The sequence below is a fragment of the Astyanax mexicanus genome, chromosome 1 (genome assembly GCF_023375975.1).
Source record: "Astyanax mexicanus isolate ESR-SI-001 chromosome 1, AstMex3_surface, whole genome shotgun sequence".
NCBI lineage: Eukaryota > Metazoa > Chordata > Actinopteri > Characiformes > Acestrorhamphidae > Astyanax > Astyanax mexicanus.
This window is the reverse complement of record NC_064408.1, coordinates 88,156,581-88,169,702: the sequence shown is the minus strand read 5'-3', so window position 1 is coordinate 88,169,702 and position 13,122 is coordinate 88,156,581.

Genomic DNA, 13,122 nt, shown 5'->3' with positions numbered 1-13,122 from the left:
TATATATATATATATATATATATATATATATATATATATATATATGTCAAACAAGCACTAATCTTTAATGTGCACCAATTTCTCTCCTGAAAACCTTTATTTGGGTAAGTAAAGCTCTTCTGTTTATTTACAGTAAGCTTAGATTTACACAATTTTGACTGAAATGGCCGATAATGCAGAGCTTACAGCACAGCTACAAGCAGATCAGCTATGGAACTATTTTAACGCGCTGAGTGTTTATAACCAAACCGACCACATTTTCTCCTCTTGTTTAATTCAAAATATTCTAATAAACAGCAGTAATGGAACTGTGGTATAATCCCAATAATACACTCTAGGTTTATGCTGTAACATGTAATATTGGCACTGCTGTCCAAGTCCAGGAGCTTGTCTCAGGGCAGGAGGGGATGGATAGTGTTAAAGGCACAATATGTTAAAGACATGATATCCTGCTAATCTTTTATTTTCAACATTTCTTCCCCACTTTTTAAACACAGTTACTGGCAGCAACCAAAAACTGGGTCAACTGTGTTCCAGTAAGTGAAACTTTTTAACACGTGAAAAAAAGGAAGAAAAGGAAGCAGAAGCCAGGAGAAAAGAATGTTTCATACAACTATTCAGATTCAAAATTATAAATACATTTTGGTACCACTTTATAATAAGGGTACATTGTTCATGCAATAACACATGTATGAGACATGCTTACTTTATGCAAATTCATGATGACTCTCTGATTTTTTTTTATGTGCAAGAATAAATGATTAATCACATATGAAATACTGCATGAATTCATGCTATTTCATGTACCCTTATTGTAAAGTGTTACTTAATTTTTCAAATGAGTTGGTCTTTTGCAGCTTAGAAGAATTTTACTACTCCTACAACACATCAAATATATGTCATAAGGCACTATATGCTATACTATATGTATAGGGTTTTCCAAGAGATAGATTCAAGAATTTTAGGGCCCTAGTTTAGCAATCTGTAGGCGAGCCTTGAACCATGCACCACTCAGCTTGAGTTAGGGTGCATTCGTGTGCTTTGGGTCATGGGTGTGTTTTGGACGTAACGTGCATTAAACAAATCAGTATGTCACATGCTATTACATTTAAGACACAGGTGCGCAGGTTATGCACTTCTCAGTGGAGAAAAATTACCTGCTCTTACATAGTTATACATTTTGTTTGTTGTTAATGTAAAAGTTAGTATAGCTGCCGACAGGCAAGCGCTATGGGTTTGTGCACTGCTGCATGTCCATGTGAACGTAACAAGCAGACATGTATGCGCACTAAGCACATGTCTGTATTGAAAATTTACTGCCAAGATAGCAATGAACATCTGACTGGTTATTATTATTATTTTTTTTTAAACCTGTGTTTTCTGTTGCCAAGATAGCAATACTCCAAAAATGTATCTAAAAACACCTCATTTCCAGACCTCCACACCCATCAGCGTAGATATATTTACAAGCACTGTTGCTATTTAAATGACACAGACAAAAGGTGTGAAAATAGATTCTTGGTGAGGTGTAAGATAGCAATTAGCATCGCAGCGCGCCTTGCGCAGGGTGTAAGATAGAGCCATTAAGTGTTATTTTACCCAATTTCCAAAACTAAAGATATGAGAACCGATACGTAAGATCATGACTACAGTGTTGAACACCACATCAACATTTATACCAGTTATAAATCTGAAGTATGTGGCTAAGCTATCTAACTCTTTAATTCTTAGCTCAGTGTTATACAGGGTTGCTGTGAGACCATTTCAGACACAGCAACACTAACTAAAGAGGCTGTTGCTCTAATATGTCTTTTACTCTGTGTGGCCAGTTTGCACCATTCAAGCTCCTGGAGTCTGCTCCAAAATATAAAAAAAGAATGTAAAACATGTATATAAAAAATGAACAAAAGAACAAAACATATTTTGCTGTCACTGAGCATCAGTATCACAGTGGTGAGCAACTTAACAACCTTTATTGCTGCGATAAATAAATCTTAGGTAGTCAGGAAAATTGTTTCAGATTGTTTCCAAGCGTGTTACTGCTGAGATCCAGTAAATGGCTTAAACTACTTTCCTGATTGCTTAAGAGTTTTGCTCAGCACTGTATCACAATAACACAATCTGGCTCAAATAAAAAAATCACAAAGACTAGACATTATTATCTATTTTATTTTAGAGATATAATATAAAATGTTATAATGTAAAGCTACACCACCGTCATACAAACATACCGTATTTTTCGGACTATAAGGCGCACTTAAAAACTTTTAATTTTCACAAAAATTGACAGTGCGTCTTATAATACGGTGCGCCTTTTGTATGGATTTTACTCGTCAGGTTGTAAGGAGCAGTAAACACACACTCCGTGCAGCGTTATAGAGAGTTTCAGTGCTATACAGAGTCCAGAGCCGTGCAGCTCCGAGGCTGGAGCAGCAAATAGCATTAGCTAGCTTATTCACTGTTCAGAGATCAGTATTATCTAAATTTTACTCGTCAGGTTGTAAGGAGCAGTAAACACACACTTCGTGCAGCGTTATACAGAGTTTCAGTGCTATACAGAGTCCAGAGCCGTGCAGCTCCGAGGCTGGAGCAGCAAATAGCATTAGCTAGCTTATTCACTGTTCAGAGATCAGTATTATCTAAATGTTACCCGTCAGGTGTAAGGAGCAGTAAACACACACTCCGTGCAGAGCCGTGCCGCTCCGAGGCTGGAGCAGCAATAAATAGCATTAGCTAGATGCTAACCGCTTAGCTAGCTAGCTTTTTCACTGTTCAGAGATCAGTATTTTCTAAATTTAGCACTTTTAATACTGCTGGAGCAGTATTATTAGAGTTAGATGCTAATCGCTAAGCGTTCACCGTTCAGAGGTGAGTTATCGGCCTGTAAGTCTGTGCTGCTTTGCCTGGCTAGCATTAGCTAGATGCTAAGCGCTAACTCTCTCAGAGGTGAGTTTTATCAGCCTGTAATCTGCTTGTTTACCGTGTTAAAACAAGCTACGGGGGACGAATCGCTAGCTAATATCTCACTGTCTTACCAGAACACGCAGGATTACTCAGTGTAACGCTGTCGTTTAAGTTTGGGTTAACTTTACTAGTTTAGGTGACTAGCTAGCGTGCTAGCGGATAGCTATGCTAACGCTGGTGCAGCAAGCCTTAGTGGACATCTGGAAATCTAAGCTTACTGTAAATAAACTGAAGCACGTTACTCACCCAAATAAACAGTTTTCAGGAGAGGAATCTGTGTAGATTAATATCCAGCACTCGTTTGACTTTGAAAGAGCTAGATTTATATATACTGAGACGCTCCACCGGCAAGCGACCACCCCCGGTGGGGGAAGGGAAACATGGCGCCACCCCTGTTCACTTTGATATAGGCACCCTTTCTAGTGTCACTTAACGCGCCTTATAATGCGATGCGCCCTATGTATGGAAAAATAGCAGAAAATAGGCGTTCTTTGATAGTGCGTCTTATAATACGGTGCGCCTTATAGTCCGAAAAATACGGTACTGGTGTTTTGTTCATAGTGCACCAATCAACCAGGCTGGCTTGCAGTACATATCAGTGCATTTATTTACTTGCTGTCTTCACTCATGCTCCATATCAAGGGTTCCCCCCCCCCCCCTACTTTTTCACTAACACTAGATGTGCTTACTAGGGACGAGCTGTCTCTCACGCGGGGCTCACTCGCCGAGCACGAGGCTCACTCGTCGAGCGCGGGGCTCACTCGCCGGGCGGGGGGCTCACTCGCCGGGCGGGGGGCTCACTCGCCGGGCGGGGGGCTCACTCGCCGAGCACGGGACTCACTCGCCGGGCGCAGGGCTCACGGGTGATAGAAGAGTTTAGAATTGTTGTATTTCTCCTCTCGCTCGTAATCTAAATTCTCTGCCTCTCCTTGTCTTAACTTTATGTAGACTGTGTAGATTCAGCCTGCTGAATTTGGCAACCCGAGTAACTTTCGTGGCTAGGAAGGGGAGGGCGGAGCAGAGTACTCTCTGTGGTGTTTTGAAATTGGACTGCTGTAGCCAATTCACACGCTTGCTCTCAGGTCTTACATAATCATGCACCCTTAATTAATGTGATGATTGGGCCTGCATTGAAGCCGAAGATGTTCCATGTGTTACACTGTTGAAAATGATGGGCCAACTCATCTCCGGTGCAACATATTTATTTTTGTGTATACAAAACACAGAAACAGCAGGTTACAGGAGCTACTCGTGTGTTCTCTGCTAACTGCTCCACCAGGTACTGACTAACTTTCTCTGCATTATAGCAACAGTGACATAATACATTTGTATAGTAAAATCCAAATAATAAAACAATATTATCAAAACAATTCTTATTATAGCTAATTACATTACTGTCTCTGCACTTTTACAGTTTTATTTCCACATACATCACTGTAGTAAACTCACTAAATCATCAGAATGCATTTACTGTGTAAACAAGTATCATCATGAACTCTGATTACTCTGCTTCCAGTTTTTATAGTGTTTTAACAACAATTTTAATTAATTTTTATTCCCTTTTTTAAATCAAATGCTCTCATGAATTGTATTTTAAACAGAATCCATTTTAAATAAAGATCTTTTTAGCATATGTCTCTTATATTTCATATTAATGAATTAACAGAAAACATTTACACTTAATCTGGTAAACAGAACATATATAGTGCAGCTTTAAACCAAAAATAGCTCAAAAATAGCTGTATGGGTAATACAGACTTCTATTCTAGCTGAGTAACTAGACTAGTTCAAGTATAAAACCACATGCGCTCCATAGCTTAGCACGAGGCTCAGTCTTATTCACTTTTAGCTTTAGCTTCTACCTATTAACTCTCAAACCTAAAACAGCTCTGAAACTCATTAAAACGACTGCCTCGAACATAAGTTCACCATTTTCACAACAAAAAGCTCTAATGAGTCACTACTACTGTTAACTCTCACTTTATCTACAATTTATCACTCAGGCTTACCTGCAAAACACAGAAACAGCAGGTTACAGGAGCTACTCGGTGTGTTATCTGCTAACTGCTCCACCAGGTACTGACTAACTTTCTCTGCTGGTTAGAGTATTAGACCCTGGTGCCTCTCACTGAGCGCCCTCTACTGGCGAAACTTATATTACCCTGTTATATAATAAAAGCAACCTTAACAGTAGTTATATGAGAAGGAGATAATACATAAAAATTAAAAATGGGGGGGCTACTTTTTTCACACACTTAACTATTTTAGAGTGCCACACATGCATGGCTTAGTAGGGCCCAGGAAGAGTTGCAAATCCTCTTCCATGTGTAATGCCTGGCGCTGAAAGCACACCTATCACCATCTACCTGCGATCTTCAGTCCCTGGACTACAATACCCAGAATGCACCACACATGGACTACACTTGCTCACATGATCACATGAATCTCCACAGGGCCCTTCCAGAATGCAATCTGTGTAATTAGCCTCACCTGTTTCCCCCTCTATATATACCCCTTCAGCTCTCTCTCTCACTGCTGAGTATTGTTTTGGTTCATCCTGCATTAAAACGTTTCCTTTGCTCTGTTTGTTTTCTTGTTCACAACTTTTTTTCCGTGTACCTCGACTCTAATTGTTGCTGTTTGCTTGTGTTTTGACCCTGGACTGTCTCTCGTTTATAGTATGTCACTCCCAGTTGGCTCCTGTTCATCGGGATTGACCCTGCTTGCTCTGACCACTCTTTGTATCGCCCCTTATCACAATAAAGCTATTTTTACACATTCTACTTGATCATGACACCATATTGGGACGTGCTCTGTTTTTTTTACACATGTAAGTGCAGAAAATTCAGATTCACAGAGAAATGTTGATCCAAAAGGGAGTTTTTTCAACACTGTTGAACTCAGTGCTGGGAATAGTTAAATCCAGAAATCAGACAGAGAGTGTTCTGTACAACTCTCTTTCAGGGCTGTGTCAGGGCTGCAAAAATCCATATTCCAAGTACTTTTCATCACGTTTTCTCGCTTTCTTCTTTTTTATATGTATAGTGTGAAGTGTTTTGCATCTCTACTCCCAATTCAACCTTGTAAAACATAAGAGCAAGGCCAGTTGATCATATACACTTACATTTCTAATAAAAAAATAAATACAGTTATTCTTTAATTCTTTAATGTCATTGCTTTAAGAACTATTCAAAACAACTTACATTTTTAGAATGTGATTGTAGCTACATCTCCATGTTTGTAAAAAAAATCTATTATTTTGTTTGCATAAAGCTTTTTTACCACTCCATTTAACATGCAATTAGGTAGAGTCAGTTTAAAAGTCATTGGGCCAGTCTATTTTCACACCTTGCACTTGTGTCGTTTCAATAGCAATGGAGTTTACGAATACACCGATCTTACGAGTTTACGAATCTACACCGATGGGAGTGGTGGTCTGGAAGTGAGGTGTGTTCAGGTAAATTTTCTGCATGTTGCTATCTTGGTGAAGGTAAACACAGGTGCACCACTGACAAATTTGAACCCTGACAAGAGTCAGTCTTAAAACATCCATTGCTATCTTAGCGATGCAGCTGTGTGGCACGCTTTCAATGTGCATGCATCCCTGCTCGATACACACGCATCAGCATGCAAATCAACTTTTACATGAACAAGAAACTGAATATAAAATAAAGTAACATTGCTGCACAGAAGCGCTGCACCATTAAAATAACAATCTGCCAAAGTCAGAGCGCACCTGGCTCTTAAAGGGAATGGCAAGTGACACACTGTGATTGGATTATTTATTATGTTACACCCAAAATGCACTCATGATTAATTAATAGAATTAATACATGCCTTTTGTGCGTTTTAAGCTGCACAAGGCATATATATTTTTTCCATTGTAATGATAGCAAAGACACATTGACATGCTTTAAATCAAGCTGCATGGTGCACGGTGGCTTGATGGCTTGCCTATAGATCGTTAAATTAGGGCTCATTATTCCATAAATAATTTCTGCTATATTACAAAACAAGAAATACATAACTTTAAACATTCTTAAGCTTAATCTACATTTTTTTTTTACATTTATTTTGAGTTGAAAAACACATTCATTTACACAGACGACTCTATACATCACGAAACGTTAAACAGCATGTCCACCGGTCAATGCAATTTACTTCAATTACGAGGTTAGCAGGTCAGGTAAAATAGGTAGACTCTTTAACCTTAAAACAATTAAGGGAATCTTTCACTTTTAGCATTGAATTAAAATAATGCATAAAGTTGACAGTTGGCAAAGGGATGAAAAGCAGAAAAGCTGTCTTGTTTTTAACAAAGGCGGGGAGTCAGTGTTAAATAGAGCACTGTAATTTTTGGTCTTTTGTGGCAAAGCTTAAGGTCATGCGAGTTATTAACCTTCCCCGGGGAGGCACTGGCAATGAATAAGAGCTGAATGTGTGGGCACATTAGTCTTTACTTTGCAGAGCCAACACGGTGACTTTGACTACTTACTGCGCCCAAGTGGATCATGCATCTCTGCGCTATCGATTGGCGAGAGCTTTACGGCTTTAATTGTGGTGTGGCTTCGCATTTCTCCGACAGTAATAGCTTACACAGAAGAATAAAGATGCAGTCTGCCATTATTGATTAAGAGGAATCCACACCTCCAGCAGAATTAACGGGACAATGTATGATGATCAATAAAATGCCCTGTTCTGTGCTCCAGAGGGCTCTTTTCCAGTTATTTGGTCTGTGGCAGTTCCTGTACTGGGTTTAGATCAATCACATCCTTTCAATCAGACCTTTTCAACTGCAGCGTTCGAGTAAATGCAGGAAACCCACAGAGTTCCTCTCACGCAGAGCTGGACTGGCCTTTATTATTTATTACACAACTTTCTCTGCATCCGATAAGACTTTATTTTTGGTGGACATCACTGTATTAAGCCATTGCTCAGCTCTTTATTTTATACTCTTGGTAATTGTAGTGGCTAATTAAACTGAATAAAATAATGGCTTTAATTATTTGTCATACATGTCAATAAGTCAGTCAACTGCTCTCAGAACCACTTAAGGTGTTTGCCACGGATCTATACAGTAGTTGGAACACTTTTATTCATTCTTTATATAAATGATTTGCTTTCTGTTTGTCCTGAGGTAGAAATTCAACTATATCCTGATGATGCAGTGATTTATTCCTCTAAACTTACTGGTGCAATGATTCATGTTAAAACATGGCCTAATTAATCATGTGTTCAGTTCAATGTAATAAAAACTGTTGGTATGTTTTTTTTTTCTCTAAATGCCATGCACTTTCCCAAAGCCAAATATTATTACATAAGGGCAAACGTTGCAAATTGTGACCTGGTTAAAGTATCCGGGTCTCGGGATTGATTCTAATCTTTCTTTTAGAACTCACTGTCATAATTGAGCAGGTCTCAGACATGCCAGAAGCAAATAAAAGAATACTTCATTAAATAAAGTATAAGACAAAGGGCTGGTCAGATAACGCAAGGTCAATACAACAATGCCAGTAAACAGCAGCAACAAGGAAGTTACATACCAGAGTAGATAAACAGTCCAGAGTTCAAACACGGCAAGACAATAGTCAGCACTGCCTATGAGCAAACAAGCCCCTTTTATAAGGCTGAACCATGTGACTGGAACTCAGGTGATCTACTTCCTGGAAGTGTCCTCCTGATCACATGACACTTCCAGGAAGTAGATGTGGTCATTGTGTGGTGCATCCTTGGCAATGTAATCTGAAGGCTGCAGATCGCAGGCAGAGCTGAGTGTGGGAGAGATAGGAGCGCTTTCAACCCCAGGTGTAACATTCATGTAAATGAGTCAGATTTAATGTAAGTATTGAATACTTGATACGAATTACTCCAGTTTGTTCATTTGTTTGATAGCGTTGGGAACAAATGGCCCCTTATATATATTTTCATTCATCAGTGGGTTATGGGCTGTGATATAATTGACTGTATTGATAACTGATATAAAAATATACTGTATAATATAATTTAATATATACAGTAGTTGAAGTATTGCTGCACAAAATGTGTGGCACTGTATTTAAATCCAGTTTATAACATTCTTCAGGAAGTGATCAACATGCCACTCCCTTAAATATACATTAAGTTACTTTCCACAGTAAGAGCAAATTATTCAAATCTTAAAGAGCTCATGCATATTAACCACCCTCAGCATCTGTTTGGGACCAAAATGAACAAAAAATCTGAAATATCATCCACAGTTTTTAATAACGGGAAGAGGAGAGTACGCACATGTGAGAACAAACACGCTTGAGAACAGTCAGGAAAAGATTATTAGATTAAAAAAAAAGAAAAAAATGTTGGGTTCATCCATGCTGATTGTGCACAAGTGTGTAGTTATGAACTGCTACTGATAACATGCAAATGAGAGAAAGTAGCAATACTGCTACTTCGATTTCCTCCAACAGTAATACGAGTTTATGAATGAGCAAATATGCATGACTCTAGTGCTTTTTTCCATGACAATAAATGTATTAGTGTGTTTTATGAATTTGGCCTCAAATACTATTTTTTTTACAGAACCTCTTAGCCTGTGCTCACACTTGCAGGCGACAGTGAGACAAACTGTGTTTATTATTTATTTAACCCTATTTCTCCTCACATTGCAAAAAAACAAAACTTTTTTCTTTCCGGTAATTTTTAAGTCAGCTGAAGAAAAAAGATTGAATTGCACCATAAACTATTGCAAAATAATTGCCTGAACTTACTTTATTAAGGTTATGTCATGGCTGGACAGGACACGCATAGATAAAAATACTTTATGAAATAAAGCAATAATACAAGAGGTAGTCAAAACAAGCAGAGTCAATACTGGTAAACAGCAGCCAGAGAGATTAAACATACCAAACATGATTAACAGTACAAGGATCATTCACAAGGAAGCTTCAAACAACAAAGGACAGGCAAAAGTCAGAGTCGACAGAATGAGAAAAAAACATCATAACTTCACAAAAAAAAAATTGTAACGGATAGGCTAAACACAGGTAATGAGATAACACTTTGTAAAAAGGTAAACCTACAATACCAGGCGAGGAGTGAATGGAGTAGGGGAGGGGGTATATATATATGGAGCTGAACAAGTGTGATCAATATTCTGGTGATTGACTTCCTGCTAGTGCAGTGCAGTGTCATGTGATTGCGTGAGTGCATGATGTCAGTGTGGGGTACATTCTGGGTATTGTAGTCCAGAGGCAAGAGATCACAGCTAAAAGTTGAAAGTTTCTTGTATAAATTGTACCTTATAACTGGAGCTTAAGTATTAAAAAGTATTTATGCAGTGTTAAAACATTTGATGTTGTTCTGTTATGAGGAAACTAATACATGTTTCAGGATAAAAAATTATAATTTGAATATTTATAAACTCTGATTTCAATATACAGTATATAGTATACAGATGTTATTGTTATAATAATATGATACACTGTTTAAGTGCCAACATATATTCTCAGTCTCAATATTGATAAATGCCACTGTTAGTGTGGTAAATGATCAAATATAGATTTATTTTGGGAGTAGCGATGATTGTGGACTGGTGATTGATGGGTAGAAGGGGGTTCTGTGTAAAAAAGGATAGCAGCCTATTTATTAAGGGAAAATCAACGTGAACTAGTTCATTTTTTGGAATTGTAAACCTCAGTTTGTTTGTTTTTTTTTCTTAACCCTAACCGTAGTATGAACTGGACATTGAAATAGCTATTTTTAAATGTGAACTGGCACAACAATGGCCGGGGCCATTCTCACTACAGATTTGTTGATAATAGTTTTATTATTAGAGTTATTCCATTATTTGGTAGAAGAAAAAGTCCTTCAATAAATGGCTGTGACTGATTGAGATAATTGACATAGTTTTGTAAAATCCTCTCTTCAAAGAACCCTTTTCAGAGTCTTTATGATTGAAGAACGAAGCTCCCAATACAGTTCAATTTTTAACAAACTGAAAACTGAAGGTCGGAAAGATATGAGCTCGGAGCGAAACCACCTGTGGTCTGTGTGCTAGCTCACTGTGTCACAGTCCTCCCAACAGGACAGAGTTTATCCCTGTGGAAAACTTATTTTGGATCGAGCAAGGGCTGCACACTGCTGTTCTGACTGCTGGAGCCTAACCCACAGAGAGGACCCCTCCCCGCCGACTTAAAGCTGCTGAATTCGATCATCTTGCTTGGAGAGGCTTAGCCTCCTAAATCAAAGAAAACACATTTTCCTCTGAGATCTGCTGCTGAGAGACGGCATTTAACACAGACTCCTTTAGAAAACACTGAAGAGAACGGTCAGTGGATCAGAGAATTGAACCCCAGCTTGATTAAGTGAAATTATTTCTGTCTTTTCTGGAGCAGTACTCAACATTGCACAGATTGAGATTGATTAAGAGTATAGGAGTTGCATGAATTAGACATGACTAAGCTAGAGAACACATCCACAGTCTTACCTATCACTTTAAACCCTGTCTTACCCAGAACAACAGGGTTAATTCCCTCACACCTTGCTGGTGTACAGTGAGAGACAGTAGCCCATTAATTCATGGACAGTGCTGACCATCCTCTAGACCTGGGGTATTAATCTCTAGTGCTGGAGGTCCAGTTTCCGGGTAGTTGCCCTCTACTCATCTGCATTACCTGCTAATTAACTGCTAAGCTGAATCAGCGGAGTCTGAGAAGGGCAATTACCAAAGTTTGCAGTAATCTGGACTTCCAGGAACAGGAATTGCACACAATGGCTCTAGACCTTCATCTGTGGTCCATCATCATCGTCATTATCATCATCATCATCACATGAACTTTATGACCACCAATGTAAAGAAATTTAAGCTGATAAAGGCATTAATTAGCTTGGATACATTTGTTTACTGTGATTGGATCAACTAGTTATCCATAAAACTGTCACTTCTCATCTTAGATTACACCAAAAATACATACTTTCTATAATGTAGATGTCTCAATAAAGTGGTCAATAAATGGTAGCACAAGGTAGTAGGTGTTTCTAATAAAGTGGCCAGTGAGTGGAAGCACAGGGTAGTTTTCTATTAAAGTGACCAGCAAGTGAGTGGAAGCACTAAAGTAGGTGTTTCTAATAAAGTGGTCAGTAAATGAAAAGACGGGATAGGGGTTTCTAATAAAGTGACCACAGAGTGGTCTCTTAAAGTGGGGTCGCCCCACTAAAATAGGTGGCCAGTTAGTGGAAGCAGAAGGTAGTAGGTGTTCCTAATGAAGTGGCCAGCAAGTGAGTGGAAGCACAAGGTAGTAGGTGTTTCTAATAAAGTGGCCAGTAAGTGGAAGCACAAGGTAGTAGGTGTTTCTAATAAAGTGGCCAGTGAGTGGAAGCAGAAGGTAGTAGGTGTTTCTAATAAAGTGGCCAGTTAGTGGAAGCACAAGGTAGTAGGTGTTCCTAATGAAGTGGCCAGTGAGTGGAAGCAGAAGGTAGTAGGTGTTTCTAATAAAGTGGCCAGTGAGTGAAAGCACAAGGTAGTAGGTGTTTCAAATAAAGTGGCCACTGTTACGCAGCCTGGTTCTCCTTCCACACTACCGGACTCTATTTCCCAGAATTCCCCTGATTATGACATCAATAATAACCCTTCACCTTCACCCAATCACGTTATGCTCCGACGCTCTGATTCACCTGTGTACTAAATTACTTCCGGTTCATTCTTATCTAGATCCTGTATTTAAGGCATCCATTTGTAAACAAACACCGCGAGGTATTGCCGACTTATGTTGCGTACTAAGCGTTTTCCTGATTACTGTTTTTGCCTTCTCGTTACGACCCTGTTTTCGGATTATCGGTTTATGTCTTTTGTTTTGCCCTTATTGGATTTGTTGTATGGTTGGACTGTTTCTCGGTTTCGAACTCGGACTGTATTTTTGACTACGTCTCTGGTTACCGGTGAGATCATTGTTTACTTGGTTATTCTGTTAGCAGAACCTGTTAGCCTTCCTGCTAATAAACCTGTGTGTATTTTTAACTCGGCTCGCGTCACTCCTCTCTACCTCACAGCCAGTAAATGAAAACAGGGGGTAGGGGTTTCTAATAAAGTGACCACGGAGTGGAAGCACAGGGTACAGTTTTCTCTTAAAGTGGCAAGTGAGTGGAAGCACAAGGTTGTAGGTGTTTCTAATAAAGTGGTCAGTG